Source organism: Macaca mulatta, chromosome 1 (genome assembly GCF_049350105.2).
Source record: "Macaca mulatta isolate MMU2019108-1 chromosome 1, T2T-MMU8v2.0, whole genome shotgun sequence".
Classification (NCBI taxonomy): Eukaryota; Metazoa; Chordata; class Mammalia; order Primates; family Cercopithecidae; genus Macaca; species Macaca mulatta.
This window is the reverse complement of record NC_133406.1, coordinates 149,053,458-149,069,437: the sequence shown is the minus strand read 5'-3', so window position 1 is coordinate 149,069,437 and position 15,980 is coordinate 149,053,458. Positions and strand designations below refer to the sequence as shown.

General features: G+C 48.4%; 1 pseudogene; it reads left to right on the top strand.

Annotated features, from left to right (window-relative positions):
• The first annotated feature begins 1,827 nt into the window (after positions 1-1,827).
• Positions 1,828-15,778, top strand: LOC144337518 (B-cell CLL/lymphoma 7 protein family member C-like; annotated as a pseudogene).
• The last annotated feature ends 202 nt before the right edge of the window (positions 15,779-15,980 follow it).

The following is a 15,980-nucleotide window of genomic DNA, read 5'->3' as shown; positions in this document are numbered from 1 at the left end:
CTAGTAATAAATAACTCTCTGCTGTGAATCTCGTGTCGGTGATCCTTCGCGGCGACCCCTGCCCAGGAAGGAATCGACAGTTCGGTTCCAACATTTGGTGCACTGGCCGGGAAGTGGGGTCATCCGAGGACCCCCGACCCATCCGGCGGAGACCCATCTGGCCCGGGCCATGGACTGCTGACTGAACGGACCTACCAGGTACTTTCGTTTTGTTCTGTCTGTCTTGCCGGCTAACTCTGAACTCTGGGGAGTACTCCTTCTGAATTAAGTGGGGAAGGGGGACAGACGTGTCTGGCACCTTCCCACTTACGCCCCGGGGGACGCTCTGGCGGTAGTCTGGGAAAAGGCTAACGACTCAGTCAGCCTCTTCAAATCTGTAGGCAGGCCGCCCCTGCCGTCTGAATATTTTGTGATCTTGTGGCGCCACTCTCTGGCCACGCGGCTTCTCCTTACTTGTCTGGTCTGTTTTTGTTACTTTCGTTTTGTCCTTGTTATACGTGGACGAAATAAGACAGACGTTGACGACTCCTTTGTCTCTGACCCTGACTCACTTCCCTGACGTTCGGGCTCGAGCCCACAACCTCTCCATAGAAGTCCGTAAGGGACGATGGCGAAAATTCTGCTCGTCCGAGTGGCCTACCCTCCATGTTGGGTGGCCCCGGGACGGAACATTTGACCTCCCAATTATCTTACAGGTTAAAGCAACAGTGATGGATCCTGGGCCACACGGACACCCAGACCAGGTGGCCTACATAATTACTTGGGAGGATCTGGTCCGAAACCCTCCCTCTTGGGTGAAACCCTTCCTCCATTCCCCTTCCCCATCCCAATCTACCCTCCTTGCCTTAGAAGCCCCAAAGAATCGGAATCCGGACCCGCATAAGCCAGTCCTCCCAGATGAACCCCAGAGGGACCTCCTCCTTCTCGACCCCCTGCCTCCTCCACCTCAAAACCCCCTTCTGGGACCTCCACCTTACGCTTCACCCTTGCCCCCTGTCTTGTCCCCAGCTCTTTCGGCCCCTACCCTTTCTCCAACTTCTCCCTCGGCCCCTCCCTCCACTCCGTCTCCTTCTCCAGCCCCGCCCAAACTCACCCCTCGGACGCCGCCGCCGACACCTCCTCGTCTCCGCTTGCAGGACTGAGGACCCAGAAGGCCCTTCCACTTAGCAATCCTCCCTTTTTCCCCTCCGTACTGTCACGGTCCAGTACTAGCCCTTCTCTGCCTCTGACCTCTATAACTGGAAGACCCATAACCCTTCCTTTTCCCAAGACCCTCAGGCCCTAACCTCGTTAATAGAATCCATTCTCCTCACCCACCAGCCCACCTAGGATAATTGCCAGCAACTCCTGCAGGTCCTCTTAACCACTGAAAAAGGCAGCAGGTCCTCTTGGAGGCCCGGAAAAATGTGCCAGGACCAGGAGGCCTCCCAACCCAACTTCCCAATAAAATAGACGAGGGATTTCCCCTCCCCCGCCCGGACTAGGACTATGAAACGGCACCAGGTAAGGAGAGTCTCCGAATCTATTGCCAGGCTCTGTTGGCGGGTCTCAAAGGGGCAGGAAAACACCCCACAAATTTGGCCAAAATAAGAAAGAAACCCCTGAGGAAAGGGAAGCCAGGTCAGCGAAGGAACAGATAGAGCGAGAGGATCGTAAGAACCGAGTAAAGGATAAGCATTTAACAAAAATCCTGGCAGCAGTTGTGAGAGAGAAAGGACCAAAGAGAGAGGAAAAAAGCGGAGACGGCCAAAAGTAGAAAAAGACCAGTATGCCTACTGCAAAGAACAGGGAACTCGCGGAGGCGTTAAGGACGAAAGAAGGCGCGGCCAACTCCTGGGGGGACGGCAGGCCGAGAGCGCGGCGCCCGGGCCTGGCGCCGAGCCTAAGCCCGCCGGACGGGAGGCGGCCCCACCGCGGGCTCGGCTCCGGCCCCAGCCCCGCCAGCATGGCCGGCCGGACCGTACGGGCCGAGACCCGGAGCCGGGCCGAAGATGACATCAAGAAAGTAATGGCGACCATCGAGAAGGTCCGGAAATAGAAGAAGCAATGAGTGACTGTGGGCGACACTTCCCTTCGTATCTTCAAGTGAGTGCCAGTGGTGGACCCCCAGGAGGAGGAGCGAAGGCAGGCAGGTGGCAGGGCAAAGAGATCCCGTGGCCGGGAACGTCGGGGCAGGGGCGCCAGTCCCCGAGGGGGTGGCCCTCTCATCCTGCTGGATCTCAATGATGAGAACAGCAACCAGAGTTTCCATTCGGAAGGTTCCCTGCAAAAAGGCACAGAGCCCAGTCCTGGGGGCACCCCCCAGCCCAGCCGCCCTGTGTCACCTGCCGGACCCCCAGAAGGGGTCCCTGAGAAAGCTCAGCCCCCACGGCTGGGCCAAGAGAAAAATCCCGGGGGGCATAACTGCTGGCAGCACTGACGAAACCCCAATGCTGACCAAGGAGGCCCTGGCAATGATCCAGCAGATGCATGCCTGGACACACTTGAGTAATCGAAAGCTAAAATTACTGATTAAAAAAACTGACTTTCTAATCCCAAAGGCAAGTACCCTCATAGAACAAGTGACATCTGCCTGTAAGGTCTGTCAGCAGGTAAACGCTGGGGCTACCCAAGTTCCAGAAAGGAAACGAACTCGTGGTAACCGCCCAGGAGTCTATTAGGAAATAGACTTCACAGAAGTAAAACCTCACTATGCTGGATATAAGTACTTACTGGTGTTTGTAGATACCTTTTCAGGATAGGTAGAAGCCTACCCCACCCGGCAAGAAACGGCACACATAGTAGCCAAAAAAAATTTTGGAAGAAATCTTTCCTAGATTCGGACTTCCCAAGGTAATTAAGTCAGATAACGGGCCGGCCTTCGTTTCTCAGGTAAGTCAGGGGCTCGCCAGGATATTGGGGATTAATTGGAAATTACATTGTGCCTATAGACCCCAGAGCTCAGGACAGGTAAAAAGAATGAATAGAACAATAAAAGAGACCCTTACTAAATTGACCTTAGAGACTGGTTTAAAAGATTGGAGACGCCTCCTATCCTTAACTCTGTTAAAGGCCCAAAATACACCTAACCGTTTTGGGCTCACTCCATATGAAATCCTCTACGGAGGACCTCCCCCTTTGTCAACCTTGCTTAACTCCTTCTCCCCCTCCGATCCTAAAACTGACCTACAGGCTCGGCTAAAAGGACTCCAAGCAGTACAGGCCCAAATCTGGGCCCCCTTGGCAGAACTGTACCAACCAGGACATCCACAGACCAGTCACCCCTTCCAGGTGGGAAACTCTGTCTACGTTAGACGGCACCGTACTCAAGGACTAAAGCCTCGGTGGAAAGGACCCTACATTGTTCTCCTGACCACGCCCACGGCCATAAAGGTTGACGGAATCTCCACTTAGATCCACGCATCCCACACCAAGGCTGCTCCAGAGACGTCCAGACCAACACCACTTGAAACATGGAAACTCCGACGCTCCGCGGACCTGCTCAAGATAAGACTCTCTCGTATCTAACTCCTTGCTTATTGTTTGCCCTTCTTCCCTGCGCCGTCTCTAGTGTAGTTTTTGACGCTAACCCCCACCGGCCATTTAGCCTGACCTGACAGATAATTAATTTTAATAATCAAGAGGTCTTAAGTAAGACCTCCGAGAATACTCCTATAAAGACTTAGTTTCCAGACCTCTATTTCAACCTAAAAAAATATATATATATAGCAGAAAAGATAAAAGACACAGGCCCCCGGTTTACTGGTCCCACAGGAGTCCTATTAGGAACTCCTCAAGATAGACAAGAATGGAAAGGACAGGCTAGAAAAGTGTCCATCAGCCGGAACGGGTTTTATGCCTGTCCCGGATTCAGGACAAGACAAATGAAAAAAACTTGTAAAGATCTGACTCACTTGTATTGCAAAAGCTGGTCCTGTGTGACTACTAATAATAGAGAGTAAAAATAGGCCACAAAACCTTAGTATATAACCATGTCCTTTGTCCAGCCCTGTACCACAACCCGATATACGGAAAATTGCAACCTGGTTCGCATCAAGTTTGAAGATGCGGCAAAATCTGATAACAGATAAATAACAACAAGGTTAATATAAGGTCTCTATTTATACCAGCACAACCCGCCTAAAATTCCCCTCCAAATCAGACTATTAGTCAATCCAGACACTGCCCCTGTTGCAGTAAGGCCAAACCAGGTTTTATTAGAAGCTAGAAAGCCCCCGGTTTCCATATCGGAGAAGCCCCAACTAAAAGCTCCTCAAAGCACTTCCCCGCCCTTAATCTCCCTCACCCTCGCCGACATGTTAGGAATTAAGGTAGCGGTTAGAGTTAAGACCAGGACAGCAGCCCTAGTGCATGGTAACCATCATCTGCAACAACTTAAAGTAGCCATAGATAAAGACCTTAGAGCCATAGAACAATCTATCACAAAACTTGAAGAGTCCTTGACTTCTCTGTCTGAAGTTGTATTACAAAACCGACGAGGACTAGAAATTGTCTTTCTGAAAGAGGGCAGGCTCTGTGCAGCCCTAAAAGAGCAATGTTGTTTTTATGCAGATCATTCAGGAATAGTTAAAGATTCTATGGCAAAACTAAGAAAAAGATTAGACAAAAAAAAAGAAAATCTCAACAAAGTTAGTTTAAAAATTAGTACAACCAATCCCCTTGGCTTAGCACCCTAATCTCCACCATCTTAAGACCCCTCATCCTGCTCACGCTCATCCTGACTTTCAGGCCATGCATACTCAACTGCTTACTCACCCTTATTAAAAATAGAATAAACATAGTACATGCTATGGTTCTGACCCAACAATATCAGACCCTGAGGACTGAAGAAGAGGCTCAAGATTGAGCCTCTGACACAAAAAGAGGAGGGAATGAAACTAGGCCGCATAAAACTTAGAAACTAGGCCTCATAAAAAAAGAACTTAAAAAAATTAACACCAGGTGGCTCTGGATAGGGTCCCACCCTGCCTCAATAGGGTCCCACCCTGATAGGGTCCCACCCTGCCAATTCCGGGGGTCCCACCCTGCCTCGAAGTTCCCGGAATCAACAACTCCAGGAAAAAACCTCATAAGGTCCTGCTCTAACCAATTAGAACAAGACACCTTGCTCAGGCCATAGACAGACCCAATTACCACGCGCCTAAAGCTTTGTTTGAATTTCGCGCCCTAAGCTGTGTTTGAACTTGTGTTTGCCTATATAAACAGCCTGTAACAAGCAGTCAGGGTCCCAGGGCCAACTTAGAGCTTGGGACCCTAGCGCGCTAGTAATAAATAACTCTCTGCTGTGAATCTCGTGTCGGTGATCCTTCGCGGCGACCCCTGCCAAGGAAGGAATCGACAGTTCGGTTCCAACAGTACCTTCTGTAGTTTGAGCATGAGCCACATCTGGGCCTGTCTGAATGAAGATGTGGTGCTGCCAAGGTTTACAGTTTGTAACATTTGGAGCAACAAGTTGAGCTGTATCTGAGGCCAGTTAAGCCACCACTGGCTGAGGAGTCCTGCTCCTGAATGCAGAGAGCAGAGAGACCCTAGCCTACCCTACCTAGGCTCAAGGTAGCAAGCCCTTGCTGCCCTCAAGATCCTAACATTCTCAGACTGTGATAAGGGGAGCAGCCTCAAAGATCTCTAAAATGCCTTCAGGGTCATTCTCCCATTGTCCTGATGATTAGTACCAGGTTCTCTTCTAGCCATATTAATCTCTTTAGCAAATAGTTTCTGAGTATTGCTGTGATGTACTCTATATTTTATTATTACTTTATTATGTATCTTAACTTCTCTACCAGAATGTAAACTAAGCTCCACAAGAAAAGAAACAGTGTTTTCATCCTTTACAGTAGCAAGTACAGTGCTTTTCACTTAACAGATCACAATAAGTCATGCTGAATTAAGTTGCTATTTCTTTAGTGTCAACATCTATGTATGTGAGATGAGCAGACTGTAGTGCAACAATTTCTCATTTTAATGGTGTTTAAGAACCTTTAAAAGTTGTAGCATGATTGATTCAGATGCAGAAACACACCAGTTGTAAAGAGGACTAAAATAAAGGGACTGATTGCCCTTATTATTCAACACAGGGACAAAGTCTTAGTTTTGTTTTAAACTTTTTATCTAAGTTTAATTCATATGATGCCTCATAAATGTTTACCAATAATAACAGTAACAATTTCATGTAGAAGTCTCTCTTTTTTACTTCTCTTATCTCCAAGGTTTTTATGCTTAAAGAAAAAAAATATTGATACAGAGTTGGCCAACATGACTGAATAGAAGTAGCTAGTGTACGCCACTCATGAAGAGAAATGGAACAGGCGAGTAAATACAGCACCTTCCACGGACACATCCAAGTACATGCATTGGAAACTCATCAAGGAAACAACCTGACCCGGGGAGAATGGAGAAAACCAAGGCAGGATGACTGCCCACCCAGGAGTCACGTAGAGCCAGGAGAGCCTCCTCGGCCCAGGGAAGTGGTGAGTGAGTGAGCAACCCCTGGGACCCACGCTTCTCCCATGAATCTTTGCAACCCTTGGGTCAGGTGACCCTCTCACGGACCCACTCCATCAGGGCATTCAGTCTGACATGTAGAGCTACATAGAGTCTTGGCAGAGCAGCCACTCAGGCACACACACAGCCCCAGCAGCCTTAGATACCCAGGCTTCCTAGCAAAAGCAGCTGCAACTCCAGCAAAGCAGCTGTAACTCCAGCAAAGCAGGAGGTTAGACCCCTATACATGTCCCTAGGAAAGGGGCTGAATCCAGGTGGCCGAGAAGTGATAGCCTGCAGGCCTTGTTTCCATGGCATCTCTCAGGATAAGACCCACTGGCTTGGGAAACAAGCCAGCCACTGGTAGCAGCATTACAGCTCCCTGAGATGGAGCTCCCAAGGAGAGAGACAGGCCACCATCTCTGTTATTTCACAGCCTTAGCCTTTGTTGCCTTTGGGCTCTAGGGAGTCCCAGTTGACTAGGGACTGCAGTGGTTTCCTGGCACAACCCAGAAGCTATACGGAGAAGCAGTCAAACTGCTTATTCACATGGATTCCAGATCCCATTTCTCTTCACTGGGCAGAATCTCCCGGCTGGGGTCTCTAGTTACCCTCACTGGTGTTTTCCAACCCACCGATTTCAAACTTCTCTGGGATAGAGGTCACAGAGGGTGGTGTGGGCTGCCATCTTTGCTGTTTGATAGCTTTTGCTATTCTTGCCTTTGGGCTTTGGGCAGTCTGAGGCAACTGGGGGATGGAACAGACCCCAAGTATAGCACAGCTGCTCTATGAAAACGTAGGCAGACTGCTTTCTTAAGTGGATCCCTGATCCTGTTCCTCCTCACTGGGCAGGACCTCCCAACTGGGGTCTCCAGCCACCTCCTACAGGTGTGTTTGGACCGGCAACAGGTCCATACCTCCCTGGGACACAGCAAGCTCCCAGAAGAAGGGGCAGACCACCATCTTTGTTGTTTTGCAGACTCCACCATTGATAGCTTCAGGTACTGGAAAATCCAAGGTGACTAGGGACTGGAGCAGACCCCCAGTATGCTGCCACAGTCCCACAGAAAACTGGCCAGACTGTTTGTTATGTGGGTCCCTAATCCTGTATATCCTCGCTGGGCAGGTTCTCCAGCTGGGGCTATTGAGCCAGTAGCAGTTCTGCAACTCCCTGGACAGAGCTCCCAGTGGGAGGGATGGGTTGCCACGTTTGCTCTCTCACAGCTCTCACCCTTGCTGTCTCTGGGCTCTGCAGAGTCTGTGGGGAGCAGGGGCTGGTCTGAATTCCCAGCACAGAGCAATCACCTCATGGAAAACTAGCCACATTGTTCTCCATGCAGGTCCTGGTCCTCATTTCCCATTCACTGGGCAGGGCCTCCCAACCTGGGGCTCTAGTGCACCATCACCATGCCCCTGCCTGATCACTGCAATTAGAGGCATAAGCAGCCCAGCATTTCTCTGAGGAGGAAATCCCAGAGTCAAACTACAGCCCCTCCATCACTACAGTTGTAGTGGTACCACCCTAAGAGCCCTCAGGCTGGGAAAGGAACAAACGGCCTAGTCACTATGCTGGCACCTCCAATATACCACAGTCACTATATGGAGAGGAGTGCAGTCCCTCTTCTCTAGGAACCCTGCCCCTCCCTCGACTCCTTACCAGGCAGGGTCCTTGGCTCATAACCACAGAACAGTCACTTCATCAGTGGCTGAGCATACCCACTGGTAGTGGCCCAAAGTTTCCCTGAGGAGAGGCTCCCAGAGGCATCCTAAAGCCCTTCTGCCACTGCCACAGCAGCAGTTCCCTCCCTGCTGCCAGTGTTCTGGGGAAGAAACAGCCTGAGGGATACACCCGAGTTTACAACACACCACAGGCACCATATGGAACAAATACCAGCCTCTCCTCTTGGTGAGCCCTCATTCCCTTGCTCCTCAACAAGCAGAGCCCCAAGCTCATGCCAGCAGTGCAGCTATCCCACCCCACTGGCTGAACACTCCAGTAACAGCAGCTCCACATTTCTCGGAGGCAGAGCCAACCAAAAGCCTCTCTGCCATTGCCTCTGCAGTGGTACTACCCGTGCTACCCTCAGACTAATGAAGACCCTAAGTGACTTATCCACACCTCTGACAAGCTGCAGTCAACTGAAGGAGAGGAAGCCAGTCTGTCTCCTATGGATCTCACCCACATCCTCGCTCATCACCAGGCAGGGAACCCCTGACTTGGGCCCACAGCATAGAACTCCCCATCCCGGGCTGAGCAACTGCTGACCTTTATCTCTCTGGGGATGAAGCCTACAGGAAACAAGCAAAAGATTCTTGGTTACAACTACTATGAAGGTCCCTTCCTCTGCTTCTTCCAAGTTGAGGAGGAAACATAAACCCTGAGATCACCCCAGAGCTGTGGTGGACAGCCCGGGAGGGCCCCAAGCCACGATCTACAGCCAGTACTCAAGTGGGAGAGAAGCCCACACTTTCAGAGCATTGAGAGGGAGCACAGCTGCAACTGCAGAAATACAGGGGAGCCACACAACTGAGCAACAGCCTACCTACCAACTGACCACTACCCCTAAGCACCACGTACTGGATCACACCAAAGCTTCAACACCAAAAATACCTTGCTAACATACCCACTGTGAAGCCAAAGACAAGAAGTCAGCTACAAATAAAGACCATGCAAAAAGCCTTGGCCTTGTGAAAACATCTAGAAAACAGATCTATTGACTATACTCAATCTACACAACAGTTAAAGAAACATACACATACAGAGTTGAGAAAGAACCAATGCAAGAACTCCAGCAACTCAAATGGTCAGTGTCTGTGTGACCACACTAGTTCTCCAACAAGGATTCTTAACCAGGCTGAGTTGGCTGAAATGACAGAAAGAGAATTCAGAATACAGATAGAAACAAAGGTTATTGAGATTCAGGAGAATGGCAAAACTCAATCCAAGGAAACTAAGAAACACAATAAAAGGATACAGGAGCTGAAAGATGAAATAACTGGTATAAAAAAGTACCTAACTGATCTGATAGAACTCACCCTACAAGAATTTCAAATGCAATCACAAGTAATAACAGCAGAAAAGACCAAGCTGAGGAAAGGATCTCAGAACTTGAAGACTGGCTTTCTGAAATAAGTCAGACAAAAATAAAGAAAAAAGAGTGAAAAGGAATGAACAAGACCTCCAGGAAATATGGGACTATGAAAAGAGACCAAATCTACAAATCACTGGCATCCCTCAAAGGGACAGAGAGAAAGCAAATGACCTGGAATATATATTTCAGGATATCATCCATGAAAATTCCCCAACCTTGCTAGAGAAGCCAACAGTCAAATTCAGGACATACAGAGAATCCCTGCTAGATTCTACACAAGAAAATAATCCCCAAGACACATAATCATCAGACTTCCCAAGGTCAAAATGAAAGAAAGAATGTTAAAGGCAGCCAGAGAGAAAGGGCAAGTGACCTACAACGGGAACACTATTACGCTAACAGCAGACTACTCAGCTGAAACCCTATAAGCCAGAAGAGACTGGGGGCCCATATTCAACATTCTTAAAGAAAAAAACGTCAAGGGAAGCCCATCAGACTAACAGCAGATCTCTCGGCAGAAACTCTCCAAGCCAGAAGAGAGTGGGGGCCAATATTCAACATTCTTAAAGAATTTTCAACCCAGAATTTCATATCCAGCCAAACTAAGTTTCATAAGTGAAGGAGAATTAAAATCATTTACAGACAAGCAAATGCTTAGAAATTTTGTCACCACCAGGCCTGCCCTACAAGAGATCCTGAAGGAAGCACTAAATATGGAAAGGAACAACAGGTACCAGCCATTGCAAAAACATGCCAAAATGTAAAGTTCATTGATGCTAGGAAGAAACTGCATCAAATAACGAGCAAAATAACCAGCTAATATCATAATGACAGGCTCAAGTTCACACATAACAATATTAACCTTAAATGTAAATGGACTAAATGGTCCAATTAAAAGATACAGACTGGCAAACTGGATAAAGAGTCAAGACCCATCAGTTTGGGTGGGTCTTCAGGAGACCCATCTCACATGCAGAGACACACATAGGCTCAAAATAAAGGGATGGAGGAAGATCTACCAAGCAAATGGGTGAACAAAAAAAAGCAGGGGTTGCAATCCTAGTCTCTGATAAAACAGACTTTAAACCATCAAAGATCAAAAGAGACAAAGAAGGTCATTACATAATGGTAAAGGGATCAATTCATCAGGAAGAGCTAACTATCCTAAATATATATGCACCCGATACAGGAGCAACCAGATTCATAAAGCACGTCCTTAGAGACTTATAAAGAGACTTAGATCTCCCATACAATAATAATGGGAGACTTTAACACCCCACTGTCAACATTAGATAGAACAATAAGACAGAAATTTAACCAGGATATCCAGGAATTGAACTCAACTCAGCACCAAGCAGAGTGATATCAGTGGGATATCACCACTGACCACACAGAAATACAAACTATCATCAGAGAATACTATAAACACCTCTACGCAAATAAACTAGAAAACCTAGAAGAAATAGATAATTTCCTGGACACTTACACTCTCCCAAGACTAAACCAAGAACAAGTGGAATCCCTGAATAGACCAATAACAGGCTCTGAAATTGAGGTAATAATTAATAGCCTACCAACCAAAAAAAGTCCAGGACCAGATGGATTCACAGGGGGAGGGATAGCATTAGGAGATATACCTAATGTAAATGACGAGTTAATGGGTGCAGCACACCAACATGGCACATGTATACATATATAACAAACCTGCACATTGTGCACATGTACACTAGAACTTAAAGTATAATAAAAAAAAATAATAAGAAACTTCAACCAAGCATTTCATATCCAGCCAAACTAAGCTTCCTAAGCAAAGGAGAAATAAAATCCTTTTCAGATAAGCAAATGCTGAAGGAGTTCATTACCAAAAGACCCACCTTACAAGAGATCTTGAAAGAAGCACTAAATATGGAAAGGAAAAACCATCATTACCAGCCAATATAAAAACACACTTAAGTACACAGACTACTGTGACACTATAAAGCAACCACACAAACAAGCCAGCATAATAACCAGCTAACAACACAATTACAAGATCAAATCCACACCTATCAGTACTAACCTTGAATGTAAACAGGCTAAATGCCCCCATTTAAAAGACAAAGAGGCTGGGCATGGTGGCTCATGGTGGGCAGATCACTAAGGCCAGGAATTTAAGACCAGCCTGGCCAACATAGTGAAGCCCGTCTCTACTAAAAATACCAACAATTAGCTGGGCATGGTGGCACATGCCTGTAATCCCAGCTACTCAAGAGCTTGAGACATGAGAATTGCTTGAAACTGGGATGTGGAGGTTACAGTGAGCCAAGATTGTGCCACTGTACTCCAGCCAGCCTGAGTGTTATGCCCAGACTGTTTGTTCCCCAAAGAAGACCACCAGAGTCCAGAGTCAAAGCCAAGCGGCAAGGATCTTTACTACAAGTTCGAACCTGGTCCCTCCATTCCACAGCATACAAGAGGGCCCCGAACAATGCGAGCGTTTGCTTTTTATAGCCCGAGAGTTACAGGGGAACAAAGGAATTCTTTTGATTCCCGTGCTTTCAGTAAAACCTTGAACGGCCGTCTCCTTATCGGAGACTTTCCAGGTGGTGTTTATACTGGGCTCAGGGAGTTTGAGAGATATATGGCGATATGTGGTGGGATGGGAGGATGGGATGTGTTTGTACTGGGCTCAGGGAGTTTTGAGCCCGGGGCTGAGGAATGTGCCCAGCTCCTTTCATTCCCCCCTTCTTTTTAGGCATTTCTAGAGCCAATCTTGGGTCTTATAAGTCTGATTCTGTCTCAGTGTTTACAGGTTGGTATTGGGCTCTGAGGACCATGAGTTGTACGGTGTCAAATCTCTCCCTAACAAATTATAAAATTCTGTTAACAACACAAGGTCCTACGGTAAGCAGAAATAGTAGACTTAGCAGGGGTCCAAGGAAGGGGGCTAACAGAGAAAACAGAGGAATTCCACCATTGGTCTGCAGCTGAAGCAAACTGCCGTGTTTTTACTTCAGTGTTTAACTTGCGTAACTGTTGGACCCGGCCCTTTACAAGCCTTGATTCATTTATGTAGAAACAACAGTCTTCTTTTAGAAATATACATGTGCCACCTTTTTCTGCAGTGAGTAGGTCTAGGGCCCTCCGGTTCTGCAAGGTTACCTGAGCTAGGGACGTGAGCTGCCGCTGAAGGGAGGCAAGGGACTCAGCCGACTCCTCCATAGCAACGGCAAATTGTTGGTATAACTTGTTGCTTTCTATGAGGGTGTGACCTAGGGCTCCCCCTGCCAGTCCGGCCGCAATGAAGGATGCGGTGAGGGAGATTCCTGCAATGAGGGGGAGAAATATGGCTCGTGCAGGTCTCGGTCTAGGGTCTGGGTGAATAACAGCACTAGTCCAGTTACCGGTATACCTTAGGAACTCGCTGGCAGTAAGTAGAGTCAACCGGGGAACTAATGTGACAGGAAGACACAGTAGGTTGGTAACAGAGGGGCTTGATAGGTTTTTAGATAAGGTTCCATTACACCAGAAGAATATGCCTGACGGAGCCCTTAAGGTGATATTAGGGGGCGTTGCAGTAATGCTGCAGAGGCTGGAATTGGTTCCTGAGAAACAGTAGGGAAACTTCTCCTGACTGGGGTTTAGGTATAGGGGCACGTTTATGATAGGAGCATATGAGAGGTTTCGGAGGTTGTTAGCTTGGGTAAAGGTAGAGGATCCCCATGGCAGAGGGACAGCGGTTAGCGGTGGACGCCCTAGAGTGGCACACAGAAAGCAGCCAGTCAGGCTGTGAAGTCCCGTAAGGTTAGCAAGTTCTAGTCCTTCTTGTAATAACTTTAACCAGGAGAAAGGACGTAAGTCTTGTGTTAGTCTGTTTTCCTGTCGTTGGATATTCCCGTGGACTAGGGGCAGTACTTGCACTAGGCCTCACCACAGATAGAGGTGACTGCTAGGCCATGTGGAGGAGGGGGAGTAGTATACAGCCCCATGTTGAGGCATGGTCCAGCAGGAGTTCCAGGGGTCTTTAACTATCCATGTATATGAAAAGTGTCCATCCCGTCTGCGATGGAAGGGCCACTTAGGTTCTAACTGTTTTCTCTCTCCCCAATAACGGGGTCTATGGATGTTACAATAGTTATAAGGACAGCCGGCATTTTGGTGCCACCAATAGTGTTTACAATTGTATTTAGTCTGATCAAACTCAAAGCATATTATTGGTGTCATAGGTTTGGCTATTTGAAAACCAGTAAAATTTAGCAGAATTGGGCTGTTGCACCCTGAGGAGGGGCAATCAGCACTGGCCAATAATTTCCCGGGCTTATGAGGTTGTCCAGGGTGGGTTCGGTTTTCATAAAGCCAGAATCTCCAGACAAAGGGATTAAGAGCTGGTTTTGTGATTTCCCCAGCGGTCACTAGGGCGACTAATGTTAGGGTTAGACTACTTAACTGCATGTTTGCAGTGAGCTATGCTGCCGGCGCAGGGTGAGTTTTAAGGGGTTGTTCCTAGCTCTGTCCACAGTCCACGTGTCCAGTGCTTCAGCCACCACCGTGATTGGTCTTAGAAGGTTGGAGGTTGGGTCCACTGGCTTGACGTGGGTGTAGTGGATCCACGACGCGATGCCTTCTACCTTCAGGGCAGTGGGTGTGGTTAGGAGTACCTGGAGTGGTCCTTTCCACCTGGGTTCTAGGGTCTCTTGTCGGTGTCACTTGACCAGGACCCAGTCTCCCGGCTGGTACGAATGGGGTGTCGGCGGGGGACCGGTCTCATATAGTTCCTTCAGCTTGGGCCAGATTTCTTGATGAATTTTCTGCAAGGCTTGTAGGGAAAATAAGAGTTCAGAGACATTTTCTGTTTCAGACTTGAGCAGATCCTCTTTTAGGCTGGGAACTAAGGGTGGGGGTCTGCCATACATAATTTCATAAGGGGTAAGGCCCAGTCTGTAAGGGGTATTACGGGCCCAGAACAGAGCGTAGGGGAGAAGGACCACCCAATTAGCGCCAGTCTCCATAGTTAATTTAGTTAAGGTCTCTTTTAAGGTCCGATTCATTCTCTCTACCTGTCCTGAACTCTGGGGCCTGTAAGCGCAATGTAGTTTCCAATTTGCCTCAAGGATGGAAGCCAAATCCTGACTTACCTTAGCGACGAAGGCCGGCCTATTGTCTGACCCTATCTGGACGGGGAAGCCATACCTGGGGAGGATATCTTCCAGGATTTTCTTTGCTACAACCTGAGCAGTTTCTTTTTTGGTGAGGAATGCTTCAGTCCACCCTGAAAAAGTATCTACAAAGACAAGTAAGTACCGATACCCGTATTTTCCTGGCTTTATTTCAGTAAAATCTACTTCCTAGTAGATACCGGGCCTGGTTCCCCTGAGCCTTGTTCCCGATGCAGCCTGGGATTGGGGGTAGGCGTTGTTAAGCTGGCAGACTCTGCAACTTGTCACAATGTTGCTGGCTGTCTTGGCTGTATGCCTGAATTTGAGCTTAGAGCGTCTGATCAGGTCTATCATCCGCCGAGCACCCAGGTGGGTGGTTCGGTGGATGTGTTCTAACACTTGTTGTCCTAACTTTTCTGGTAGGATGGTTTGGTCATTAGTATCAGTCCACCACCCATTCTGGATCTGTTTTAGGGGAAGCTTGTCAATCCGCTGGAGATCTTGTTCTGAATAATCAGGGAAATATGGCAAGTCCTGGGGGCCCGGATCAGGGAGCTGGAGTGCAAGGAGTTGGCTGGGAACCTTCGCCACCTTTCTTGCAGTTTGGTTCGCCAGAAAGTTGCCTTGAGCAGTTGGAGTAGTTAGTTTCTGATGCCCTGGGCAATGCACAATGGCTAACTTTTCTGGCCTCCATAGGGCTGTCAGCAGGGCTAGGATTTCTTGCTTGTTTTTTATCTCTTTTCTTTCAGCCGTCAGTAACCCCCGCTCCCTGTAAATGGCCCCATGTATATGCGCCGTTGCAAAGGCATATCGGCTGTCTGTATATACCGTCAGCTTTTTCCCCGCCGCTAAGGTAAGAGCTTGGGTGAGCGCTATCAGTTCGGCCTTCTGGGCCGATGTCCCCGGGGGCAGGGGTTCCACCCAGATTACCTCAGTCTCTGAAGTTACTGCCGCTCCAGTGTACCTCTGGCCCTGATGCATGAAGCTGCTCCCATCAGTGAACCAAACGAGGTCGGCGTCAGGAAGTGGGCGGTCCTGCAGGTCTTCTTGAACTCCGTGCACCTGAGCTAGTATCTCGGTGCAGTCGTGGAGTGGGGCGTCCAGGTCCGGGTTGGGCAGCAGTGAGGCAGGGTTTAAGGTCGTTGGGGGCAGGAAAGTTATCCTGAGAGGATTTAGTAGTAGTCCTTGGTAGTGGGTGAGTCGGGCGTTACTCATCCAGCGATTAGGTGGCTGTTTGAGTACACCTTCGATGGCATGTGGAGTAACGACCCGC